This window comes from Tyto alba, unplaced genomic scaffold, assembly GCF_018691265.1.
Source record: "Tyto alba isolate M040663 unplaced genomic scaffold, T.alba_DEE_v4.0 Super-Scaffold_13, whole genome shotgun sequence".
NCBI lineage: Eukaryota > Metazoa > Chordata > Aves > Strigiformes > Tytonidae > Tyto > Tyto alba.
Window position 1 is genome coordinate 21,551,992 of NW_024881275.1, and position 27,284 is coordinate 21,579,275.

At 39.1% G+C, this 27,284-nt stretch overlaps 1 long non-coding RNA gene across 1 annotated transcript; it reads left to right on the forward strand.

The window, feature by feature from the left end:
- Positions 1-739: 739 nt before the first annotated feature.
- Positions 740-7,975, forward strand: LOC116959456. Its single transcript, XR_004405846.1, has 3 exons — positions 740-1,070; positions 6,602-6,705; positions 7,727-7,975. It is a non-coding gene; the product is annotated as an uncharacterized LOC116959456 (long non-coding RNA).
- The last annotated feature ends 19,309 nt before the right edge of the window (positions 7,976-27,284 follow it).

A 27,284-nucleotide genomic window follows, 5' to 3' on the forward strand; every position in this document is an offset into this window, starting at 1 on the left:
GTGATCATACTTATCTCTTGATTCCACTTGAAGCTTCATTAGCCTCAGAAAAAGTTGAACGAAGTAGAATAGAGTCACTGATATCTATTTGCCATTTGTACTTAAAGAGCATGTTTCAAATTTTGTTGAGTATACAGCTTGCTTTTTTTCATGGATCCTTAATTTTTGTTTAGGGTGTGTCTGCATTATCAATTTGGTTTGGAGCAGTAACATGATTCTGAAGTGATTTTTCCAATTTTACTCCATTTTCCTCATGGGTTTTGGGTTTATAAGTGGTTCTGAGAACATAAATTTTATTCTGGTCAGGAGAAACTGACATACTTTCATATACACTGGGGACAGAAGGTCTCAGATCCATGTGTGGGGTGCTAAAGTCCTCCAGGGGTGACTGATGCATGCTCGTCACCAGAAGACTCTTAAACCCTCCAGCTCCTGTGAAACAGTGGTGTTTCTTGTACTAAACAGAGGACATGAACTGTAAGTGGTTTCCCGTTTTCTTTTGATTGCCAACCCTTTATTGTTTATCCACCAACGGATATGCCTCCTGTAACCCCCTCTTCAGCTGCCTAGTTTTCAAATATAAAAAAGTTTCCCTGCTTTGTGCATCCTTTCTTTGCTCTATTCCTCCTTGTCAAATCTTTTTCTTTTCTTCTGTTTTATCCTTGCCCAGTTTCTTCTTAAAATGGACTGTGCCATTTTGATAGATAGACAGCATAAAATTCAAAGAGAAGAACTCTAATGGGAGACTTTTACTGCTGTCTTCAACAACCTCACTGCAAACTGCAGAAAGAGCCAGACTATACTCAGAGATGTACAGTGGTAGGATGGGAGGCAACAGTCATATATTATAACAAGAAAATTTCCAGTGACATATCAAGAAAAAATGCCATGAAGGTACTAAAACATTAAAGGACATTGCCCGGAGATGTGGAGTTTCCACCCTTGGAGTGATTCAAAGCTTGGCTGGTCACAGTCCTGAGCAACTTGATGTTTGTTGGCCCTGCCATAGCTGGGAAGTTGGACAAGGTGTTCTGCAGACTTCTCTTCCAACTTGTATCATTTTGTGAAAGGTAAGTTCCCCTCACTCTTGAGTTGGGTACGGTTTTGTCTCTCCTTGAATGAAACTTCAGTGTGCATATGCTCTATTTGTTCCAGTCTGTGGCTTAACTAATGCTCAGAGTAGCTAACATCTGCTTTCAGTCCAACCGAAGCAGTGGCAGTATGCCTTGGAATGAGTGTGCTTTTATGTAACTAGTGTGCAGTTGGAGGTATGTAAAATAAACAAACCAACCCCCCCAAAAAAACCAAAAAGCAGAAAGAGACCCAACCAACCCTTCCCTCCAAGACACAGCCCCCAGCTTGCTACGTAAGAGAGATGCAGGATATGTGTGGATATTATAAAGATAAATTTACCACCAAGCTCCTTTAAACCTAATAGTTTTCTTGGTCTTTAATGTTCTGTGGATTTTTGGAGGACTTAAATTCAATGAATATATATCTTCAGTGTTTTGTGGGTTACATGAACTACAGGCTCTTCAGTGTTTTGTGGGTTACATGAACTACAGGCCTTAGATATGAAAATACAGGATACATATTGTCACTCTTAGCAGGAACGTGGCTCAGAGACAGCTTCCTTAGACATACCATGGGAATACAATTTGTTTGTATCAGTCTTTATTTTCTTTGAAGCAGTAATTTGCATTAGCTTAAACTATACTGAAGTAATCCATCATTGAGAGCAATACGTCTATACAGAGATTTCCAGAAATTTAAATAGATCCATTTAAAAATCCCATGTATGAAGACTTCAGTAGCTCTACAAGAGCCCTGGATCAGAGACACAGCCATGAGATAAAAAGGCAATTGGCTCTAATGGAAAAGAGCAGTGTAAAAGCATATATATGGGATATAGAGTAATAAAATACCTCAGCACCTCTAAAATAGTTTACCTGCCTCAAAAGATGACTGCCACCAGGAAGAATAAAGTTCCTTACTTCTAAAGTAAAATGGAAAGCTTTTGCTAGTGTCATTGAAATTGAGATCTACCTTAAAAAGTTTGTCCCAGCAAAGCTGTTAAGCATTTGTTTCACTTCGAATCAGTGAATAATTGCATTCATTTTTGTGGATCAGGGCCAAAGAATAATCATGTTGAATTAATTGACAGTGCAACAGATATTATGGCATAATTCCCACAATTGCACATACTGAAACTGATGAACTAGTTTTTCCTTCCTCTGCTGAGTTTTCCTCCTGAAATGTTGCTGCTATGTTTTTGCTTTCATCTCACCTCCATTTTATATGGTGTTAGTTTTTTTGCTGCTTATCTTTTGACAAGTATGTTTTAAGACTGGTTACCACACAATCACTTTTGGTATATTGTTTGAACTGATGTCAATATCTGTCTGAAAGCTTTACTCTGAAATGTAACATAAATGTACTTTGATTCCAGCATATTTGTATCTCAAACCATTAGTACCTGATGTTTCATTTTTGCCTTCTGATATTAGAAAAAAACAACTTGGAAAATAAAACTTCTCAAATCCTAAAGGAATAAAATTATTTTTAGGACTCCTCCCACAGCTATATATAGAGGACATTTTAATAGGTACTAACAAATACTTGCAAATAAAAATAATTGCAAAAATTCCAGTTTTATGAGTAGTTCTCAGGCATCATGTTTTATGAAATGTCATTTTTTATAGATAATATACTTTAATCAGTTTGGGGACCTTACCATCTGTGCTATGGGAAAAATACTTCAATTTCTCTTAATTATTCCTGTGATTCATGAGTTATGACCTTTCTCAGGGACAAAAATAAATGCCAGTTCTTCCAAGAACGAAATGTGCACAGTGGAAATACAGAACCCACACAATGGCATTAAAGCAATCAATGTCCTGAAGTGAGTAGATCAGTAGAGACACCAGGGAGCAAATATACTGCATTCAGTTTGACAGTTGCAATGGTTTGATTATATACTGTAGTGGATAAATATCCCTGTAATTAAGCAGGAATATCATGAGCAGTTTAGATGGAAATAACAGCAAAGCCATGCTCTGGGATATCACAGGAAAAGTAAAAAAACACTAGTAAGATGTTATATGTTTTTTGGGGGTGCCACACTGGGGACTATGTGGCACCTGCTTGCAGAGTGCTGGTGTCCTTTAGGAGCATCTTCCTCACGGCAGGACAAAGTCAGCAGCAGATGCAAAGCATGGTGTCCATGTTAAACATCTTTTGTTTAGGAGAGAGTGCTATGGACAGTGGAAGAGCTGCCCAAGGCACATGGCAGGTCAAAGCAGGGGAGGCCGAATGGCTGTTGGTTCCTGTAATGAAATGTGTATTATTTTCTTCCTATACAGAAGCAGCAGGGCATTATATGTGGTAAATGCATTTAAAGCTCTCCATCAGTTTTTAATACAGGTGAAACAGGTCCTCCTAACTGCAGGTTTCTAATACAGAAACCAAAAGGGGACTGCCTGGGCTGAGAGGGCACCTATCCTGCACTGTGGGTGCAGGTCTGGTTCTGCAGCAGCTAGGCACGATTCCCTCCAAACTAGAGTGTGAAACACAGTAGTAATGTAGGAGGATTCAGGACATCTCTTTCCTTCCTAATGTAGGTGTACCCTCCAATTTGCTTGTACTGAAGTAAGACTGAACACATTCCTTCCATCCTCAGGACATTGCTGAAGAGCTGGGAGGAAAAAAGAGCTTTGCACCCCACAGCATTCTACCAGTGTCCAGGCATAACTCTGCTGTAGCACCAGCAAAGAGAGTAATGTCTGAGCAGAGCTGAGGGCAAGCTTATGCCCTGACAGAGACTGTTGTTTGGGGAGAGGCTTGTGTCAGTTTCCAGGGCACATTGTTTTCTGGTATCTGTCACAGGAGCTGTTATTCAGATTTCTTTTTCCTACTCTATTCTCTTTTCCAAACTAACACCTCTCATGTTGCATGGTACCTGCTTTCTGGTCCTTTCCAGCTTCTGGTTAGATATTTCTGTTTTCCAGCATATGCAGCCCTGAGTGTGGGGTGGGAAGGTCATTGTGGAGGTGGAGATACAGGAGGGGCACAGTGGGGCTGCAGATGTGTGTAACTGCATCAAGACTGTGTCATGCCATCCACCCCAGAGTCCAGCCACCAGGAATACCTGTTCCTGTGGCCAGCACATCAGAAAATATCAGACCTTGGATTCATGTGATCTGGCTCTCAAAGTCATCTTTTAGTTCTCTCAGAAATGTGTTTCTTGCTTCCCCATACAAACAAGAGCCTGGAAAGATGAATTTGAAAGGATCCAGAATCAGAAGTTAAATAAACAAATTCTGAAATTTTTAAAGATATCAAGACTTATAAAAACACATGACACTTCTCAGGCCACACTTTATACTTCTTTGAATATTTGGCAATATTGCTCTTTGCAGGTAACCTCATCCTTGTTTGTTTGTATTCATTGTCTAACACTGAGGAGAATTATTTATCTTACCTATGGTGAGGGACTTAAGTTCGATGTGGCTCAGTCATTATATCTCTTTTTCCTTCTCTAATTCTCTGTCCACAGTGTTATATTGTTCCTTTCTCTGTTGTTGCACTATTTAACAGTCTATTTCTGGGGCACTTTTCAAATGCTTTAAGAAAATCTAAGTAAATTCTATCCACCCAGTTACTGCTAGCAATTCCTTTAAAGCACAAACAAGCGATCTCAAAAGGACTCTGATGTGATTTCACTTTTAAACTCTGCTCATTTGACCTTGCAGAATTAGTCTTATCCTGATCCTGTACTGCTTTATCCTAAATTAGGCTCTCACTCAATTTTCTTCAGAACATAGAGATTTAGCTTATAAATCTATAGTTTCTACAACACCCTTTGTTCCAGTTTCAAAAAGAAGTTACTGACTATTAATTTTCCAATTTCTGTGGATACTCACTGTTTCTATGGATGCAGCACATACTGTATCCTTGCCAGTGTTGCCACTGCTTAATGCTGTTCTTTTCCAAAATGTCAAATGACTTCAGTTTCTCAGATTTGTCAGTAATTTTCCTCCCCATACTTTAAATGTTTTTCAGGGCAAGATTCCCTACTTTGTCCTGTGCTTTGTGGTTAGGGATGTCTTTATCTTTCATGGTAAAATATGGGTAATGGGCAGGAACAACTTTATTTCTAATTATAATTTCTGCTTTGATGAATGTTTCTGCCTGTCATTGTTAGCAGCTTGAGAACTTTTTCATTTCAAATAAATTTCTAAAAAATTTTGTTCTGTGATATGAACCTCTTTCTACCTAATTTCTCCTTATTCATTATTTTATCATAATTTTCCAGGTCCAGTTTATAATTCTAATGTTATCTGTAGTGAAAAAAGACAATAAATTTTTACAGAGATTTGAGTCAAGTTCACAAAACAACTTTTAAAAAATCTTTTTATATAGCTATCTTTTAATTGATCTTTTCTATATGGCTATTTTAAAGTTTTAGGCCAAGTCAGGCAAAATACTTCACCCCACCCCAAAACTGATCACTAAACATTATTAAGTCTGGTTTGGAGATTTGCCATATGTTTTGTACTAGATATACCTCTTTGACTCAATCAATGTTTCTTATCACTTCCCCTAAAAGGAAGATTAGAGAAATTTTCTGAAGTGTTGAAATGTCAGTTTTCATGTTCAGGCCCCAAAACTTAAGATTGCATCCTAAATAATTTAATATGTCATTCAAATGTGTTAGAGCTATAGTAGAGATACATTCATTTGAAGTTTTCCTTTGAAAGTAAGACGAAAGCCCAGCATTCTTGTCATTCTTCTGCAGTACCTTTTTATTGCCCATGATATATAATTTGAACTCTGTCATCCGCTGCCCTTTAATCCACCAGACTTTTTCTTAAGAAGCCTTTTTTCTTCATCACTGTGATCTCAAAATAAAAGACCTCAAAAGATTATTTTAGTTTTGACTTAGAAAACATCTTAGCTTCTATTTTGGAGGAAAAAAAAATGAATAAAAGTTATTTTTAATGTTTGTGTCACTTCAAGAAATCAAGACATAAACTTAATTTTGATTACTTTCCTGTGTAGTGACATTTACAAAACCAGTCTGTTCAATGTAGTCAAAATCTAGGATTCATCTTAAAAATATGGTACAAAAGTGTCATGCTTGTTGCCAGAAATGTTTGAATAACTTTGGGGACTAAATTTCCCTCAGATTTAAGGTTCTAGAACTCAAAACTGGAGTGTATATAGTTAAAACAAAACATATAATTTAATTATGCTATTAAGTATATTTTCAGATTGTTGTTCTAGAGTTGCAAGTATCTGGGAAGACTTCTGAAAAAGATTTCTGTTGGACAGTATATCAACAAGATATTTAATGTCTTAAATGAGGTGAAGCTAAAAAAATCAAACCAGATTAAAACACTTAGATCTTTGGTAATTATTGCCATGCTTTACTACAGCACACTTAATCTAGCCTGATTAGTAGCTGATGAAACAATTCATGGGTGCACAGGAAATTCTACGAGCGAGCTAATTTTGGGTGGGAGCAGCACAGAGTGCTTTTCACAGGAGGTTTTCAAAATTACCATAGAAGCTTCTCTCATCCCTCTTTTTCCCTTTGCAGATTGTTGGTGAAGAAAGAGAAGCTATATCTTTCCCTTTACTGCTGTCTCTGAAAGGGAAAATGCATGCTTCTGTACACAGAGCCTTCATGAGGAGGTGTCAGAGGTATCTGAATATAGTTCAGTGTAAACACAAGTAAAAAACAGCCTCTGATTGTCAGCAGGTCTTTATTTTCTAAAAATCCCTGTGCTAAAGCTTCCTCTTCCTGTTACTATTATTGTTAATATTCTTTTTTAAGGCACATCAAGATGGTGTCAGTCCTGCTAAGTTTGGGCGATGAAACAAACATCAGATAAAAGGAAGAGCTATGATATGGTCTAGGAAAACTCAAGGGATAAATCTGTCCAGATTCTGTTCAGAGGGAAGTTTTTGTTTTAAGAATAAGCTGTGAAAAACTTGAAACAAATGCCAGGACTGTGATCATTCCATGAATCATCTCTGAACCTTTGTTATATATGTGCCACCCACTTATTACCTAGCATGGTGTATAATTAGAAAGCTTGGCCTCTTGCAGAAAAGAAATCTTACTGTGTTTATAGAAATATCCATTTCCAATATGATTTCATTTACTGGTACCCACTTTGTTCCAACTATCTGGTCTGAAGATGAATTACCCGTTGGCCCCATTGTCAGAATGACAGCATGAAAGGGAAGCATGCGGTTGTAATAATAATGTGGTACATGTGTAGAAGGTCAGAGAAGAAACAGATTAACATTCCAGCAGATGATTTCCCTAGGGACAGCTCTTGAATGTATCAAAGGCCAAAGATCATGACACTGATAATGTGTCTAATGTTGTTGGCAAAACAGTTGCTTGAATTTGTCAGTTGTGTCGGTAATGCTTTTTCTCTTATTTCAATTATGTAGTGAAACCTGCTGTGAACACTGAAAAATTAGTTCCATAAATATTAGTCTAATTATATAGGTAGTAATGGTGTTTAAATCAACCAATTGTCTAGTCTCCATTATTTCACGTATTAAAATGAAGGAAAGTAAAACTAGTGGATTAACTGAAGAAGTTTTCTTTGTGACCCAAAATTTTGACATGGAAAAGTTCAGGAAATGTGTGAAACCTTTTTCATTGCAGAAAGTGTGTAGTGAATGCTGTGCTTCATTTACATCACAGGAAGTGTAAAAGATGGGAGGTCTGTGTGGATGAACAAATGGCTCCTAGCCAAACTCACAAACAAACCGGAACCATAAAGACGGTGGAAGCAAGGATGAGTAACCTGGAAGGAATACAAAAGCATTGTCTAAGCATCCTGGGATGAAATTAGAAAAGCTAAATCCCAAATGGAATTGAATCTGCAAAGACATCAAAGACAACAAGAAGTGCTTCTGTAAGTAATAGGCGACAAAAGGAAGACTAGGAAATATGTAAGCCCATTGCTCAATAAGACAGTGGACATGGTTACACAGGACATGGAAAAGACTGAAGTACTGAATGTGTTCTTCACCTCAGTTTTTACTAGCAAAACTGACCTTCAGGAATCCCAGGTCCCAGAGACCAGGGGGAAATGCTACAGCAAGGAAGAAGTACTCATGGTGGAAGAAGATCAGGTCAAGGAAGACTTCAGCAAACTGGGCATACGTAAGTCCATGGGCTTTGATGGGGTGCACTCACAAGTGCTGAGGGAGCTGACGGCCACTCTCAATAATCTTTGATCAATTAAAACAACCAGGAGAAGTATCTGAAAACTGGAAGAAAACAAATATCATCCCCATCTTCAAGAAGGTCAAGAAGGAGGACCCAGAGAACTATAGGCAGGCCAGCCTCACCTTGATCTCTGGGAAAGTCGTGGAGCAGCTAATCCTGGAAACCATTTCTAGGCACATGAAGTACAAGAAAATCATCAGGAGTAGTCAGCATGGCTTCACCAAGGGGAAGGACCATGAAGATTATGAAGGGACTGGAGCATCTCTCACATGTGAGGAAAAGCTGAGAGACATGGGACTGTTCAACCTGGAGAAAACAAGGCTCAGGGGTATCTCGTGAATATGTACATGGGTAGGAAAGGAGGTTGCAAAAAGGATGGAGCCAGGCTCTCTCTGCTGTAGCCCAGTGACAGGATAAGACACACTTTTTCACTGTGAGGGTGGCTCAGCACTGGCACAGGTTGCCCAGGGAAGCTGTGGAATCTCTGTCCTTGGAGATATTCAAAATCTGTTTGGAGATGGTTCTGTGCAAGCAGCTCTAGGTGTACTGCTTGAGTAGCACGTTTGGACCAGACGACCTCCAGAGGTCCCTGCCAACCTCAGCCATTCTGTGATTCTGTGATTTTGTGAAACTATAATGTTTGGACAAAAATGCTTTTTAAAAGTACTCTAGTGTCAGAAGTTACTGGAAACAAACGAACAAACAAACAAACAAACAAACAAACAAACAAACAAACAGCTTTCTGGGCTTCAATTCAAGTAGGCCTTCCTGGTAAGTAAAAAGACATTTTCCCTATCTGCCAGACTTGCCAAACCTAAGTGGAGGTCTGAAATTCAAGATGAATGCTTTAGTAGTTAAAAAGGTGTTTGAAAATGATTGAGACTAGAAACTGCTAATCGACTCTTTTAATTAGCTTAAGGTGCTGAGATGAAAGTCAGTCCTTTTCATGCCCCTGGCTGTTTTCACTGTGTGTGGCACTTCCTTCCCCTGCAGATGGGACATAGGTGTGCCTAACCAATACTTCATTATACAGAAACAGAAAAACTGATTCTCGATTCATTTCAATATATGACATATGGGCTGGAGCGAACAGCACTCACATGTTCAAATAGCCCAAAGCAAGTAGTTTAATAGATTCCATGACTACTTGATGAATCTGAACACAAAAGAGGGGCCAGAGGGACTCTGGCAAGAAGTGGCAGGAGGAAAATGAAGCAGGGACGTACCATGAACCAAAGGTTTTCTGCTGTATCTTAAAATATTGGTATGTCTGCTCTGCTGAATGTACTGTTTCTTTTAAAAGCTTCTGGAAATACTCTTACAAAAATTCAAAACACAGCCACAAATCATTTATAGGAGACAAAAAACAATAAGTAGTGTCAGCATAGAGGAATATATTTTACTTGGCTGTGCCAGAAGGAATTATGGTGGGCTGTGATGAGTGGAATATAAAGTAACATAAGTTGCCTGTTGACAACAGGGTTTGAAATTATAAAATGCAAACCCAATATATTTCCCTCACAGTATCAAACAGCTGGGATTTTTTATACCTAGTAGCAGAATACCATGCCATTTTTCAGAGCCCCATAATTCTGTAAGTATGTTTAAGTACATGCTGTTATTTATTTTCTTTGTTTATTTGGTTTCAAATATTGCATAGTTTGTGATGCACTGAGATGCAAATACAATAGTGGTCAGCATTTTGTTAAAAGCTGTTATCATAGATGATTTTCTGGTCTTAACTTTGATTTTGGTCATTAAGAGGGTTGCATTTAATATACTAAAATAGCTAGCAATAATACCACCCTGTTATGAATCATCACTGAGCTAAAAAAATCCTGCAAGAATCTTATTTTTTCATGCTATTTAAAAATCTAATTATAAAAATAAGTCTTTATGAGGAACCGACAGCAGCCGAATTCAAATAAGAGCTTTTCAAGTGACAGATGGTAATAAGCAAGTCAGACAGTTAGATGATGGTTTATGTGCTAGACATTATAGGTGTTGTAACTATTGACCCATGTTAATGTGGTTACTCTGGCAAATAAAATGCAGGAAACAAAGCTACCTTGAACGACTCTTATCCTGGCTGCTGATTAGTTCAATATCTGTCAGTCAGCAGCAGCATCTGGTCAGCTGCCAGATCTTAAACCTTTACCACCTTGTCTTTTCCTTTTCAGTCCCTCTTCTACCTGCTTTGCCATTCTTGTAGCTGTCCTCTCAATATGTCTGTTTATTACCACTTTGATGTTTTTTGTATGGAACCTGATTCTGATGAGTACAGCTATTAGGGTCCAGAGGAAACAGAGGTGGTAGGGAAGGTATTTATCTCATCTTTCAATAAATGAATGAGTCTTTTGTCTACAAGGAACTCTAAAGGCCTTGTACAGAATGGTGTCAAAAGAAAATTAGGTGTAGTGATAGGAAAGGCAGCTGGGATAGTTGTGGGGTTTGCCACCCGTATGAGCCGGACCCATCACCCATAATTGTAACACTGGGGGACAGTTAACAATCTGTAACCTGGAAACCTGTGATTCAAGTGCAGTGGAAACATCTGGGAATGACAAATACTTTTGAAAAAATTCAGCCTTGGTGTGTGAAATATTTAGCTTCACAAATATCTGAAAAAGGGCAAATTTTTCCACCCTTTGTAGTAATTACACTAGGATATGCAGTTAAAACACAGCCGTAGTGGAGGTTCTACACACTGTAGCTTTCTGCCATGTTGTTTTGCGTTGAATAAAGCTGGCATGGCTTTTGGGTCACTGCCAGCTATGGGAAGTATGCCTACACTGCAGAAACGGGCTGTTAGTAAGTGAACCAGCAGGATTACAGCATTTCCTCAGTAATTATGATGGGGTGATTATGATGCTCTCTGGCCACATCTCTCCTAGTTAATCCATGTTATTGAAACCAGACCATAGGAATGTCAATTCCAATCTTTCCAGGAGAGAAAGTGAATGTTAACTGTCTATCAAAGTTGTGCTTTCTAAATTGGCTGCCCATGTACATCAGGAAGTTGTAGGGTGTACGATGGAGTGCTGAAGATGTGGATGGCATTGCAAGACATATGTTTTAGAGAGCCACGTCAAACAGCATTGAGCAGATTCAACACTTATGCTGCCTGAGGGGTACCTGAACACCTGGAAGAAGCATGCCCATTGCCAAAACAAGCTCAAGATGGTCATAATGCAGGAAGTACTGTCTGGGTCCTGTGACATAGTATGACATCATATAACATGTCCAGGTAAAAGTTTGTGATTTAATTTTTCAGTCCTTTGAATTCCCTCAAAATCAGAAGAATAGAATTAATTGCCTCTGCATTACCATAATGATACACCCCCTTCATTATTTTCCCCCAGTGCTGATTGCCCTTGCTGCACATTACTTTTTCCCTACTTTCTAAAATTATTCCTACGTTAAACGAAGATGAAGAGACTGAGTCAGCTGCAGTCACACAAGATTCAGTGAGAGTATACACAATCTGATTTTTGGTGATTGAAATCAAGCTGGTGGTGCATGTGGATCTTAGCATCAATACAGTGGCATTAGTGGTGCTTATAATTGTTGCTACTGTTTTGGGTTTTTTTTGTGAAGTAAATTTAAAATAAAATTTTAAAAGTGAACATTTTAATGCATATTAAACTAACAGCATTGGGATTTGCTGTAACCTAGGCTGTGACAAGCAAACTGTTGTATAGAGCATGGTCTTTAGCCACCTTGTTGTCAAACAAGCAAGTTCCTTGCATAGATGGGAGAAATCAAACATATAGGCATAACACATAAAAAAAACCCACTTATTTCACAGTAGCCACCAGCACAGTTACTAGAGCCCTCATCTAGGACACTGTGATTGAATGATTAGTTGGAAGGGGATAGAACTTCTTCACATCTGTAGTGGGGATAATGAAAGATAAAAAGGATTAGTTGTTAAGGTACGGGGAAGTGTGTTGAGAAGGCTATTTTAGCAGAGTATGTTCCCTTTCAGAACAGTTTGAATAAATGTCTTGCTGAGAAAGGCACTTGAATTTGTGATCAAACTGTGGGAAGGAAAAAAAAAAATCATCCCACTGGATATTTAATTCAGTGTCCAGACAATTTATGTGTCTGTGGTGTACTCAGACTGGGGACAAAGTAATAGCAAGGTCACCTGTCTCCTAAGTGAGGACTCTAATCACTGTGAAAGTGGTTGTTTTGAACTAAATGAGGTCTTTAAGGACATGAAGTTTGATTTCCCATTTCCCTGAAAAAATACAATTATTTCATAATATAACTATATATAAACAATACATACGTATTTCTGAAAGATACTGATGTAAAACAGGTTAGTGTCCCACAGGATAGAAAGCAACTTCCTGTGAATAATACTTAGAGACGAACTTATTTCTCTGTTATTTTCCCTTGTTTGCCTACTATTTTCAGGTAGCTTTGGGCAGAATGAGTCAGCAAGGGGATGCCCACACTGAACTCAGCACTACCATTTCACCTGAGATGGCTGTAGCCAAAAAGAGAGAAAGAAGATACATTGTCAGATGTAAATCCTAGTGAAATACTGAGGAAATTAAATCAGGTTAGAGGAACAAGGACATATGGTCTCCCGCATCTGTTAAGAAGGAAGGACAGGTAGGTAGGTAGAAAATAAAGGTAATTGCTCCTAATGGAAGGTTGTATCCAACTCTGTTAAATCTGTGTGCTGAGTTTGTGTTTCAGGATTTTTGGTAACAGGGGAGGGCACTACAGCAGTGGCCGCTGTGAGAAACTTCCTGAAGGTCACCTTGCTCCAAATTGGACCCATTTCTGGCCAGAGCCAAGCCAATTAGTGATGATGATTGCACATCTGCAATAGCTTATTTAAGAAGGGGAACCTGGGAGGAGGAGTTGGAGTTGTGAGGAGAAGTTGTGAGGAGGACATTTATGCAAACACTGTGGTTGGTGGAAGAAAGGAGGAGGAAGGAGAGGGGAGTGGACACCCCCATGTATTCCATGGTGAAACAGCAGGACTGCCCCCCTACCACCCATGGAGGCCCATGGTGGAGTGGATGTGAACCTCAAGCCTATGGAGGAGCCCACACCAGGACAGACGGTTGCACTTGAAGGAAGCCAGGACTCTGAGAGGAGAAGAGGCCCCCTCTGTTGTGGGTCAACGCTGAGAGGACTCCAACATGCAGGGGTGACCCACACTGGAGCATCTTGGGAACGGCTGCATCGTGTGGGGATGATTCACACCAGAGAAGGTTTGAGGAGGACTATCTGCAGTGAGAAAGGAGCCATGTGAAGCAGGGGAGGGGTGTGTGGCGTTCATCCCACCTCCTGAGAAAGAAGGAGCAGTGATCTGACTGTAACCCCCATCCCCTGCCCCTGCACCGCTGGGGGAGGAGGGAGAGAAACTGGGAGCAGAGCTGAGCCCGGGAAGAAGGGAAGGGTAGAGGTATGTGTTTTTTTGATATGGTGGCACTTCTCACTGTCCCACTCTATCTGTTAAGTGTTGTTTTTGTTAGTGCTTGAGTTCAAGTGATTTTATTTTTTTTTTTTTTTTTTTCTGCCCCTAAACAAGTCTCTATTTTGCTCCTGACTGTAATGGGTAGGCCACCCCTCCCTCTCCTTATGTCAATGACGGAGCCTTTTGCTTGATGTTCTCCTTCCTATTCCTGAGGGGGAAGGGGTGAGTGAACAGCTCTGTGGTGCTCAGTTGCCCTTTGGGATCAAACCACAACAGCCTGGTAGAGCTGTTCAGTGTCCACTGCCCAATCTCCACTGCAGCAAAACACACAACTCACACATGCAGCAATAAAAGGTGTATATGGTATACTGGGTCCTTCATCTTTCTGTTCTTCCTCTTCTTTCCATACTAATCTTGTTAGTGTTGTATATGCATTATCTGTATTAAAGTCCTGGATTTTGTCCTTTCAGCTGTTTATCCATCCTGCTGAGCCTTGTTGATGGAGCACATGTTCTCAGATCAAATCAGTCAAAGACAAAGTTGTTTTATAGTTTCCTGTAGTGCCACAGGTTACATGGAAGACCAAGTACAAAGGATGTACTTCAAAGAACAGGTTTTTTTTTGTTCACTACATCAGAGCTGCTGTTAGTCTTACCTGGGCTTTGTGCATAAGACTTAGTTACCTCTGGAACAAACCACCTAGATGTTCTCCAATTTTTCCTAAACTCATTCACCTATGCCAAGGTTACTTGTGCTTCATGACTTCAATTTCTTATTAACTGTAGTCTTTTTCATACCTTGCTGGTAGCGCAAATACCTGCTTTCTTGATATTTCTTATTGCTGAGTTCAGCTAGGACTGGCTTTCTTTGCCTCCCCACAGTATTGTCAGTGCCCATGTGCCAGCTGGCAATAAGCATTTAGGAGCTGACACAGGCTAAGGATTGATGCAGACTGAGGCTAATTGCTCTTTGTAGGAAACATGGCACTTTCTGAGACCTGTGACTTCACTGGATCCTGTGGAAAGAGGAGATAAACTTTTTATCAGTGAGAGTCTGCAGCAAGCACACTTGACAGACCATCTACATAGTGACTGGAGGACCATAGAGGAAGGTCTGTTTGTACCATGTGAGTCATTATGCCAACAGCAGTTGCCTTTATTGACAGAGTGCCAGGGAAGACTGTCAGTGTAGAGGACTTTTTGCTGAAAACAGGTCTGAACTATTAAACTAATGTTTTATTGATCAGATTTTCAAAATGTTTTCAGAGTGCTTGGAGTCTGGCCAAAGAAATATGTTCATCAAATCAAAAAATGGACAGTGTAGGTTTCAGAAATATGTTAGGTTTCCCTGGTAAACCTTGAAAATCTAGGACTAACATCTCTCCTGAACACACTATCTCTTTTAAAAAAGGCGTTCTTTTCTTGCCTGTCAGTTGCATTGTGTGTTAGATGTTGGGGATCAGTAATAGAGTGCAGAGAAATCAGAAGACAGATAGTCAAAGGAAGAGACAAGACCTGAGAATCTACACTCTTCTTTTGTATTTGTCTCTGGTGACTAAAGCCACTAGATGTGGCTACAAAGAGGAGCCATTTCAGGTAAGTTAGCTTTTCTATTCTCCAACTTGGACAGATGGAGGAAATACCTTAAGTAACTTTCTCAGGTTGAAAAGGCATCAAATATACTCTTCAAAGATGTACCTGACTAAGCAGCTAAGCACCAGTATAAAATATAGTGTGATTTCCACTTGTGTGATGTAGTTTTTCTCCCTGTTAACATTGCCTGGAAATATGCTTGCTTCTTGTCACTGGAAAATCATCATCCTATTTTTTAGAAGTTTGGATATAGATTTATATGTCAACATACAAGGATTCATTGTTGAAATATTTGATTGCAATTTGGTGCTGGGAAATTAATCAAAACTGTTTGAGATCATGCAACAAAGTGTTATGTTTGGGTTTAACTGGCTCAGTTCCATTTCAGATTACAAACTTTTTTACTAATCTTCCATTTTCATTTAGATGTCATGTGCCTGCAACGTAAAATTGGCTTAGAGTTGATCAGAATCAGGAAAAGGAGGTAAAAGTTATCTGAAGTTTACATAGAACTGGCAAGCAGAGTGAAAGGGGAAGAGGATTTAACTACCAGGTAGTAAATGGCCTTGAACAGAAGAAAATTGTATTGAAATGAAGCAGCTTCCCTTGAGGCAAAAGATACAAAGCTAGCTTGAAAACAAATTCTGTAACTCAAGCTGTGGTACCTTTCTTTTTCTTTTGCCTTAGGAAATTGGTAAGGATAAGCACTGCTTGCCAAATAGTTTGCTAGCTGTCAGCAGCACCTGTATGTGACAAAACCAAAACCCAGGTTTTGCAGATTCTCAGTAGTGGCCAGTTGTTGAGTTGAAAAGAGAGGAATCATCAGATGTTGCTTATCAAACAAAGACATAGTTTTCAGGCTCAATACCTCAAAGAAAACTTAGTTTTCCAGTCCTTAGGACTCAAGAAAGGACCTTTGTTCCTTTGAAGTAATAGCAGGCGATGTGAAATGAATTTTAATCAGGACCTGCCAATATCTATCAGTGTACAGCATTTCATATCTCAGATAGTAAGAGTCTGGAGAAAATGACAGAGAAAGTAAAATCTGGAAGCAAAGCACAGAGTTTCCAGTATCCAGGTCAGATAAGGGCACTGAATGTCTTTCTAGTATCAGCAGTGCCTTCCACCAAAGGATAAAATGCACAAGATAAATCCTTTATCCCTATTCTTAATATAATCCTGTTTTTTGAAGGATTTTTTAAACATTTGTCATTAAAGTCTAGATGGAATTAATATGTTTACAAAAGAAATACGAATTTTAGCGAAACAAATAGAACTATGCTCTGTAATATAGCTGCAAATATTCAGTGTTTCCTGATAAAACTACTTGGTGCAATAATGAAAAATATGATGTAGAAGTTAAATTAGGAATATGAAAACCAGTTGCATGAATCAATAGCTGCTAGTGCAGAGCAGTTAAAATCAGGATAATAGGAGAGACAAATTATTCTTGTTTTGATCATGTTCTGGAAAGTGTTTTGCCTTAGTGTTCATCTTGTAACATGAAGTTATGATGAAACTGGTAGGAAGACATGATTATTTTTAAAGGCAAATAGGTGAAATAAAAATGACCTCAAGATTACTGTTGTTAGCTCTTCTGCATGTGATGTAAAGCTGGGGCATGAACCTCAGTTATCAAGACTCTAAATGTGCTTCTAACAGAGTTTTTGGGAAAATAACCAATCAATGCTACTAAATTCTATAAAAAGGGAGGGTGACCGGCAAGATAAATCAGATAAGGCATGCTAGAGCTTTTATTATTTAATCTCCAGTCCTCTGGGGTCAAAATCTCTTATTTAATCTTTTCTGAAATAAGGCCAAGCTCTCTGTTTATTTAACTTCAGGCTTCAGGACATGAACCACTCTTCCTAAAATATTATGGGGATAGCTTGTCTAAGTGTTTTTCACTATAATTTCTCTGCAGCATCGAACCTGGTCACCAAGTTAGCTGTAACTTGAGTCTCAACCAGTAAAGAAACTCCTGTGTTCCCAAATTCTTCCAGGTGTTTAAGGGATATTCCCATTTAGCAGTCACTGGTAGGAACAGCCTTGTTGTCAGTCTTCTCAGTGATGAAAATACTGGTGAAAAAAACCAGGAGGTAGAATTAGATGGATGGATGGATGGAAGGAAAACACTTTAAATAATGTCTAATTGGAAGAAACACAAGATGTTGTGTATCAAAGAAAAGGATTTTACTCTTTTCAGATGCCAACACACACTCTTACTGAAACACAGAGAAATGTGTGTTGCTCACAGGACAGCCAATACTTATAAACAGTTATTTCTACATATGTAAGGCCATGGGGAATGTAGACCCATGTGTCACAGCATCAAGGCAGAGTAGAGCATGGTGGGAACTGGAGTGAGATGGCAAATGCTCTCTTTGCTTCCGGTCATCAGACTTTTTTTTTTACACCATCCTCAGATTATGGACAATATTTGTAGACTTTCTTTCCTGCCTTTCATCATTTTCTCTCTCTTGTGTCATCTCCCTTAACACTCTCCCTACTGAAAAAAAAAGGTAAAAAATAGAGCTATAGCTGTTGTTAATGTGCTGCAGGAACAGAGATGCGTCTGGACCAAGATTCTTATGCTTGCAGCTAAATGCACGGAGAGCTAAAATGACAGTGTACAACACCCACGGTCATGTACTTAAAGAAACTAATAGAATAAACTCAGAGCTGAAAACAAACATCACTAACACTAAGCAACAATTTACCCAAGGCTTGTGTTCCTATATAGGGAAAGAAGTGCTAGAAAAAAAGCCATTGTCCTGGGATCTTCACACAACACATCAGGATTTTCTATGTCACATAAGGATCTCTTTGTTTGTTGTTTTTTTGTTTTTTGTTCTTTTGTTTTTCTTATTCTGAAAGGACACATATGTTTTTCAGATTTGTTATCAGGCAGTGTTAAATGCAGAATGGGTGTTTCTCATCCAGTTTGGAATGAAACAGCTAGACACTTTCAGGACATCATATCTTTATGATATGCTTCAAAGCTCCTGATGGTAAAAACAAAAGGATTGTTTATCCTTCAAATATGAAACAATACTCTAATTGGCATGGAAAATGCCGATTTCATACTTCCCTACAAACTCCTTCTCAAATATTGTCATAGCCATCATATTCCATAGAAATTCCCATTGCAACTCTTGCTGAACACAGCAAGTCCAAGATGCAGGCATGGCTAGGATACTGTAATGTGGTTGAAGAGAATCTGAAAAACAACCTATGTTATTGTAGAGAGTTTATAAGCACCAAGGCTGTCTCTTGAATCAGCCAAGAAAAAAGCATGCTGTCTGCAAAAAAAACACTAAGGTGCTGGACAGATTTATTCCTATCTGAGGGATGCACATCATACTGACTATAAAAATCTCATGGAATTTATAATGCTTGTGTTCAAATGAACTGTTCAACTTTTACATCCTAAATTACTCTTCTCATAGTGGTAATCCTATCTTGCTTTCTGGGCCAATAACAAACCAGAAAAACTACTGAAACAAAATCTAACAGAAGAACACCCTCTTTAAACATCTGTTTAGCTGTCCACATATCTATTCTTGGTATTTCTACAGTGACCACTCCTTATATTTTCAAATCTGAGGACTGGAGACTAAAAGGATTTGAGGCAGTGTCAGACGTGATATCAGGAGTGGATTGCAGAGATTCCTGTCTCCTGAAGTGCTACAAGTCACTCTGGAATTTCTTACTGCAGTTCTGCTTTCTCCCCACCTTGTAATTGTAAAAGCCTGAATTGTAAACCATGTCCGGCTACTGCAGGTGCAGAAGAGGGTGTAGCTGAGAGATTGTGATGAGATCTCTGATTTCACAGTGCCAATTCCTGATTATGACCACACTTCCTGGATTTATTATGATATCATAATAAAGTAATACAACACATTAAATCCCAGGACAACCTCTTCATGCATTCTGGCTGGAAGGACTTTTTGTTCTTTTTTTTTTTTTTTTTTTTTTTTTTTTGAGAGAAAAAAGGTCTTACATCAAATTAAGTATTGAGGCTAAAAAGAAATTTTCTGGTTTTATTTGTGTAGACTTGCCAAACTGAATGACAGAGTTCAAGTCTGAATAAGGTAAAAACACAAAAAAGAACATTTTACATCTTTGCAGCTGGTTCCAATTTTCTTCTCCAAATGTATTTTTTTTTTCTGCTGTGTTCCAGTCTTTCTTCCTTGTCTGAAAGGTGACGGTGGAACAAAATGCGTTTTACTTCACTGATGTTTCTCACCAGTTTTCCATTAGGAAGGCTGGTGCGTGCAGAGGTTGACTGATGCCTTCAGGATCAATACAGATACAGTTTGAATCTGCTCCGGCTTTGTCTTTCTGGGAGACAAGCTTGTCTAATGGTACAGCTCTGTTGCCATGGTGTTACCATTGCTTCTCAGGAGCAAGACTTTTTATGTACTGCCCTCCAAATGCAGGTGAGATGGGGCCATTTCCCTACTGAAGAGATGCAAACAGATGGGAAAACTACTCTGTTTACCAGGGAAGAAGGATTGTATCTATCTTTCTTGCTCAACCAGGAAGCTCACAAAAAACCTGTTTTTCCATTGCTGGTGTCCATGCTGCAATAACATGGGTAAAACCTGCCCTAAAATCTGAATTTTGTTTAAAATTTTGTCACAACATTTACAGTTTTAAAAATACTCCAATAAAAATATCATTATCTTGTTTCTATTCCTACGTCATTGGTTCTCCATTTCAACATTTCTCTATTCCTCAGCATATGAAGAAATCTTTTATGTTTTCTTTAGTATTGCATCCCCCAAATCTAGGCGAAGAATGCATCCTCTTCACACATCCTCAGTCCACAGACTTTTCTGTGTCTGAACAGCTTTTTCACATCTCTCTACACACTTCCCTTCTGAGCTGCCCTCTCACTGTCATCCACAAATCATGTACAGCACCCCTGACTACTTATTAAGCTATGAGAATGTGTTCACTAACATAAAGATATCAACTGAAGGCAGGGGCTGCTCTGGAGATCTTAATCAAAAATGTGTAAGAGAGAAGGACATAGCACTGTGAAACTGTGGGAAAAGATTAGCTTTCATATACCAGTGTGTGTAGCATGATTTTACTTGCTGCCTGCTCACTTTTTTCTGTTTTCATAGTGTCCTCAGTGGCAGCCATAGGTATAAGGCACGCAGCTGTCTGTAACAGTGCATGTAAAACTCAGGTTCTCATTTTAAAACACAAAACAATCTATATTTTTGTCATGACTGGATTTGGCAGATTGGAGGTTTGTGCACACATGCACACAAAGGGTTTTTTTTTTTTATGGAGAGAACAAGCAAGTTCTTTTTAAAAAATTACTTACCCCTACCCCCAAAATATGCTCATTTTCAGTAGATATTTATCTTTATCACAGTTTTTCAATAACGTGGTGACTGAAAATTTGATTTTCAACCCAATGGATAATTTGTTTTTTAATTAAAATAAGCAGCAAAAATTGTCTTGCTGAGTTCCAGGCAATGTGGATTTAGCCTTAGTATTTAAATGAGTGTATTAAAAGAGTGTGCATACTTTATTAACCAGCCTTCCATTTCCAGGTCCTCCCCTCATTTTAAAGTCCTCATTTGAGTCCTTGGGCATTCTTTTCTCCATGAGCTCTCTTTCTGCATTTATGCAAGAAAAATGTAAAATGGATAATAAAAGAAATTGGAAGCTGTTTGTAGAATGCATAAGCCTCTAGTAATACAGTAAGGACATCCCTGTACAGCATACTTATATACTAGAACAGCCAGTGAGAAAAATAAAATAAGAAAAGATATTATGAGGATATGCATTCTCAAAGCACATGGGTACAATAGCAATATAGGGGCATTTCTTTATATTGAGCTTCAGGGGATGCTCAATGGGTAGAATCAGACTCCTCATGTAGTAACAATTGATAAGGAGCCAGCAGAGCCTGGGTAATGAAATATTCTCTCCCAAGATTAACAGTGGGCTATCTCAAGTCTTTTTATTCCTTACTGAGCTAAGTTGTCAAGACAGTGTTTGCCAAATGAGCAGGCTGGACCTGCTGTTGTCTGACATCAAAGAGTGTGGGTGAGAGCTCAGGGATCTCCACTTCCACAGTTACAAAGCTGCACATAAAAAAGTATTCTATGCCCTGTCACTAATCCTGACATAAGTCAACGTTATTCACACCTTTTAAATAGCCTAATGGTGATTGAGACTGCTGAATAATGTTGGCTGGAGACACATAGGGAAGTCCGGTGGGACAGTTGTTTCCAGGACCCTAGGTTCTCTGCTTCTGGTATTGATGGGTTTGGGTAGAGACAGGATCTTACAGGCACTAATGACTGATAAATCCTTCACTTTTCTTTTTTTTTTTTTTTTTTGGGGGGGGGGGGCGTGAGGGTGGGGCTTGGGGGTGGGGTGGTAGAGTTCGTCCTGAAAGCCTACAGCTTCAGAAAGCCTAATCCACTGATTCGGCTGTTTAACCAAACAAGATATTTAGTAAAGTCTGTATAACTCTTAAAAACTTGGAGGGCTTCCCTAGATGAGGCAAGGGCCCCATATTAGGAGGAAGAGATCTGGGAAGGTGGCATATCACTGCTATTTTCTTCTTACCTCATGTGCCAAAGAAAATCTAACCCCAAAACACTTCAATTTCTTTTGCACATTCATTCCCTTATGCTCCCCTGGAGTGTGAGCTGGAGACAAAGTTGTAATGGGAACAGACAAGCATCAAAACTTGTGCATTTCTGATTTTTCATGAGGTGGATGCACATTTATTTCATGTAGCAAATGATATTGACTGGTTTTACTTTCCTGGATAAATTGAGTATTAGTGATGACTGTAATTCTTAAGGTCTGACTTGTGATTTCATGTTTTCCACAAGCCTATAATTTCTAACAGTGTTCAAACTGAACACATTATTGCAAATGATGTATTCATTGACTGTAGTTCATCTTTCTGTTTGCATGCTGTTAGCAGCATGTAGATGGATTAAAAATGAACTTTTTTGTTAGTTATTTAAAATTGTTCAAGAACTTTACCTATTTGTTTAAGGTGGAAATATATAAGAATAATGAAAAAGATTGTCAGAAGTAAATATTCGATCGGTATTATGTGGATTGGTTACCTCTGCCATGTGATACTGTTTCTGCTTCATGGTTTTGTGATTGTAACTCTCCTAAGCAAGAGGACAGAAGTCATAAATTTCAGTATGGTCATGTGAACACTTTTTAATAAAAGACCTCACATTAGCACATACACTCTGACAGAGCAATGAAGGAAATAGTTTGCAGATTTTACCAAAGTATGACTGATACCTGGGCACTGTAACAAATTATCTCTTCCTCTAGAATTATATTCTTCTACAGACTTTGTTCATCGTTAAAACATGGTGCAAAACCTTTTCAAGTGGATCTATATCATTGCTCCATAAAGGAGCTTGTTTGTGTATGTGTGTATTCCTTTGTGCAAAGGAGTTGCTTGATTTTCTTTCTGACGTGATGTGAAAAATAAATTGTTTGGTGAAACAGTTTACATTTGCCTTGAGGGTATCTCAGTTATACATCTTTTCATACAGGCAGAAGAATTAAATTATTCATTAGACTGGGTGTAGTTTTAATTGCCCACTAAAAAAAATAAACCAAACCCATAACTTCTTATCGTCTTTTATAGAGTTGTTATAAGTTACAAGCACTCTTGCATTCTTATCATTTGCTGTTAATTCAGTTTTGGTAGTGACTTGGATGCATCATAAATATCTGTATTCATTTTGTATACACCTGTTAATATTCACAGAAATAACTTCAGATACTTTACAAAATGCATGTATTGATCTGTGCTTGCATAGATAAATAGATCAATACTGAGAAGCCCCTAGACAGAGGTGAATATCAAGTACAAATGCAGCAGCACAGTAAAGCATCGGCACAAAAAACATGCTACAGAGCAGAAACTGAACTGAATGTATTCAGAAGCAGCATTATAATCCTCATTCTGGATTCTTCAGGTTCTGCTTGTGTCAGGAAAGAAAAGTAACAGAACTTTTAATATCTCCCATTTGTCACGTTTAGCTCTGAGGTGCATTGCAAAAACACACAGCATCCTAACTGCACCATAAAAAGGGAATTATTTATAAAAGGCAAAGCTAGACCCTATGGACTGTGAACATTCACATACTAACTATAAACCAAATCAAATTAATCTAACAATTCCAAAGGGAGCTATATAGTTTAACCAAAGTCAGGGAAGAAAAGAAGCCCACAACAGTTTGATAGAAAATATGCAGCACCATGTTAAGCAAATGGTGTGCTACTGAATAGCAGTTTCTAATTTATGTGGCAATGAGTTAGTGTAGTAATTAGACATAAAATTCATTATTTATATTTTGCCAAAATCTGAGTGTAAATTGGTATCTTGATGCATTTCAGTGTTTTCTACCAGCTCACTCAGAAACAATCTCAACTGACTGTTCATTTCTAAAACAAGGTAGAACTGGTCCCAAAATTTTACTGGACTCAAAATAGCCCTGTATCCAAAGAGGTAAATGGCTTTTTTTCATTTTACTGATAAAATATGAATTCTCCCAAATTCTTACTACTGTGAGAAGGTTCTTTACTTGGCTACCCCAGTTTACAGCCATGTAATGTTACTGACCTCTGAAGTGTTGTGCCTGACTCACACCAGGGAGAGAGGACAATTAACAGCTCTGTTTTCATTTTGATTCTTTGTTGTCTTCAGCAGCAAACATGGGGGAAGCAAGGGTCATTTATCCCAGCTAAACCTTCTTGCTCTCACTCTCATTTATTGACTGTAACCCAATGACTCTGGCACAGCTCCAGGACACTAAGCCATGAGGCATGGTGGACCTCCATCACTCATCTGTAGAGTGGCAGTGGCAGCAGGCAGCAGACTTTTGCTAGTTTTTGTTCAGCTGCTCTCCTGTGAATGACAGAAGTCTCCTCCAGCAGAGAGAAACCAGGGCAGAAGGGGCTGGGGTGAAGCACTCTAGAGGAGGGAGAAGCAGCATTTGCTCGTTCATCTCTCGTAGAGCAAGCCATGGCTACGCCTTGTGGAGGGTTACGTATCCCTCCAGAAACTAGAGCCTGACTATCCGTCCAGCCTTGGCAATAATTGCTGGCTGTTGAGTCTGAGTTTTATTTTTTTTTCTCGTTTCTATTGTAATTTAAATTCAAACCTTCTCTGACAATATGTTGTATCAGGACCCTATTCTAGGTCTCATCTTTTGCCAGTAGTAACTTTAGCCAAAAAATTGCAGAAAATAAGCATCCTTCACCTGGCATCAGACTGATATCTGCTGTCCTTAGTGTTTTAGGTTCACAGAATCACAGACTGGCTGGGGTCAGAAGAGACCTCTGGAGGTCATTTGGCCTAATGCCTCTGCTCAAGCACATGCTCATCCTCAGACAGGGTCCCATGCCATAGAAACCAAAATCCTGTTGCTGATACCAGCTCCACAACCAAACGATGACATGCACTATCAGTGACCTCCTTCTCTCTTTCTGCTGACAGGGCTGAGGAGAACATCACCTGGGTCCCTGTGCTCCTGTCTGTTACTTCCAGAGGTCCGTAGTCACCTTTGATACTCTCCAGGTTTCCCCAGCAGTATCGTCAGTGCTCACATGTAAGAACGTCAGGGGGTACTAGTCAGAAGGTGAGGCAAGCCTTGGCAGTTTCTCCACAACATCCTGAATCCAGGCCCCCAACAAGCAGCAAACTTCTGCAGACGACAGGTCAGGTTGGCAGGTGGGTGCCTCTGTCCCCTGCAGCGGGGAGTCACCCACTACTGTCACCCACTGCTTCCTCACGGTGATCTTGCATGGTTGAAGGGTCAGCTGGTCCAGATGCTTCACTTGTAAGCACAACTGGTTTCCTAAGCCTTTCAGGGCAGTGAATCTATGTTATAACCTCTGACCTGGCAGGGACAGCTGCTTCAACACCTGCTGGGCAATGTGCTCTATAGCATGTCACCATCTTACTCAAGAACATTTAGGCTGGTCTGAACTCAGAGGAGGACCCTTTCTTTGCATGCTTCTGTGCAAACTGCTGTCTTTGGGATCTGTGTTCTGGGCCTGGCTCATATTAAGTTTTCTCCACAGCAACAGATAAAAGGGTGCTTGACCCTCCCTTGTTGTGGAATGTCTGCAACAAAGGCTCACAGTAGTCTTGGTCAAGGGCAGCTGGCCAAGGATTGAGGCTCCATTCCCTGTATCATCTGGCCCAGACAGATAACTGTCTTGTTAGGTGGGCACTCTTATTTGTTTGGGACTTTTAAATTGCATTAAGGGTAAAAGTTCTTCAAATTGTAGTACTGTTAGATATGAGATCTCTGATTAGCGTCCTTCCTGAAACTCTTAGGAGACTAATTGTTGCTCACTGCTCTCTGTATGTTCTTCCATGTGTTTACCCCAGACAGGCAATTGATCTAATTTGATGTCCAAGGCAGCTGCAGCTTCTCATGACATGGAAGATATTAATGTTTTGCAGTAGCGTGGTTACAGATCCTTTCTGGATTGCATTTTTGGCTCCAGTGGAAGGCAGACAGATCCTGCTGCCCAGCTCAAGGCAAAGAGTGATCTGTGCAATCACTGACAGCTGGCTTCTTGTCTGAAGGGAAGGGGAAACTGTGCTGCTTTTCATTGCTGATACTCTTTCTCATTTTGAGAAGAAAGGGTTTATATCTTTTCATAACTATTTGGATTTGAAGCCCTGTTACTTGTGATTGAAGCCTTGGTTTTGATTATACAAATTTTACATCCGCTTTTAAGTTTTCAAGGGCTATTTATGATGAGTCCCAGTTGAAGGTTAATACTAAGGAATTCTGGTGCTTTATTTTTCTAAAGACTACTCAGATTAGGCAAAATATTTAAATAAAACTTCAGAGATGTTGCTTTTCAAAAAGGAAAACCAGTCCTCTATTTGTAGAAACATAAATTATAACTATTTTTGTATATTATCCACTGTATAAAAACCTTTGCTTCTTTTGCTCCAAAGTGTTTCTCTTCCAGAGACCAAATTTCCCCCACAATGTCGCTACAGGTAACATTCATCTTTTTTCTTTAATCGCTGCTTTAAGCATGGCAACGGCATTGGACAGAACCCAAATGTTCTTTGAAACTGATTAAAGTTTAATTGTAGAGGGAAGAATAGAATTAATAAATACCCAGCTGTGTTTCTTGATCTCTTTTCTGGTTTGTAGTTAGTGGAAGATAAAAAGAGGCAATCACTCTTTAACCATGTAATTAATTTAAATATTGGAATAACTTAGCATTCATGAATGCATGTCTGTTTTATCTCTTCATTTTATATCTTTGTTTATCTTATCATAAAATGTGCAAAGTCTGTTGATTTCATCTATGTCCAGGTCTGTGGCTGCAAAGGAAAGGAAATAATTTTAGTTTTGCCATTACTAAAATAAATATACAGAAAATAATATGCTGGCCTTTGTTTTTGTGGACAAAGGCATTTTGATTTTTAAGGAAAATATCACTGGCTAATGATATCCGACTGGTTTGATTTACACTAGTGATGATGTCTTCATTAGTCAGAACAAATGATTAATCTCTCCTTCCCGCAGCCATTGTTGTGCTTTCTCAACCAGCCATTTTAATTTTCAGGTTGACAAGCAGTCAGAAAGAATCCATTACGGATGATCAAAGCTCATGCAAGATAGGTTTTGCTTCTAAAATGATGAGTGGAACTGGTCTGAAGTCTGGGGAAAGTTATTTGTTCTGTAATCTGCAGGTTTCAGTGCCACCAACTTGGCACCTTCTGTGCTGACACTTGACTCATTTTTCCCTGTGCTGGTGAATTTTACCTCTTTATCCACTTTGTCAAGGTAAGCTGGAGAGCCAGATGAAAATCTGTCCTACAAAACCAAGGTGGGTGAGAGAAGGTCTTGCTGGGTCCCTTCCCCTGACAGGTGCTGCCCTGTGATCCCTGACATGGTTTTGGTCCATGCCAGCAGAAATCCCACAAATTCTAAGTGTG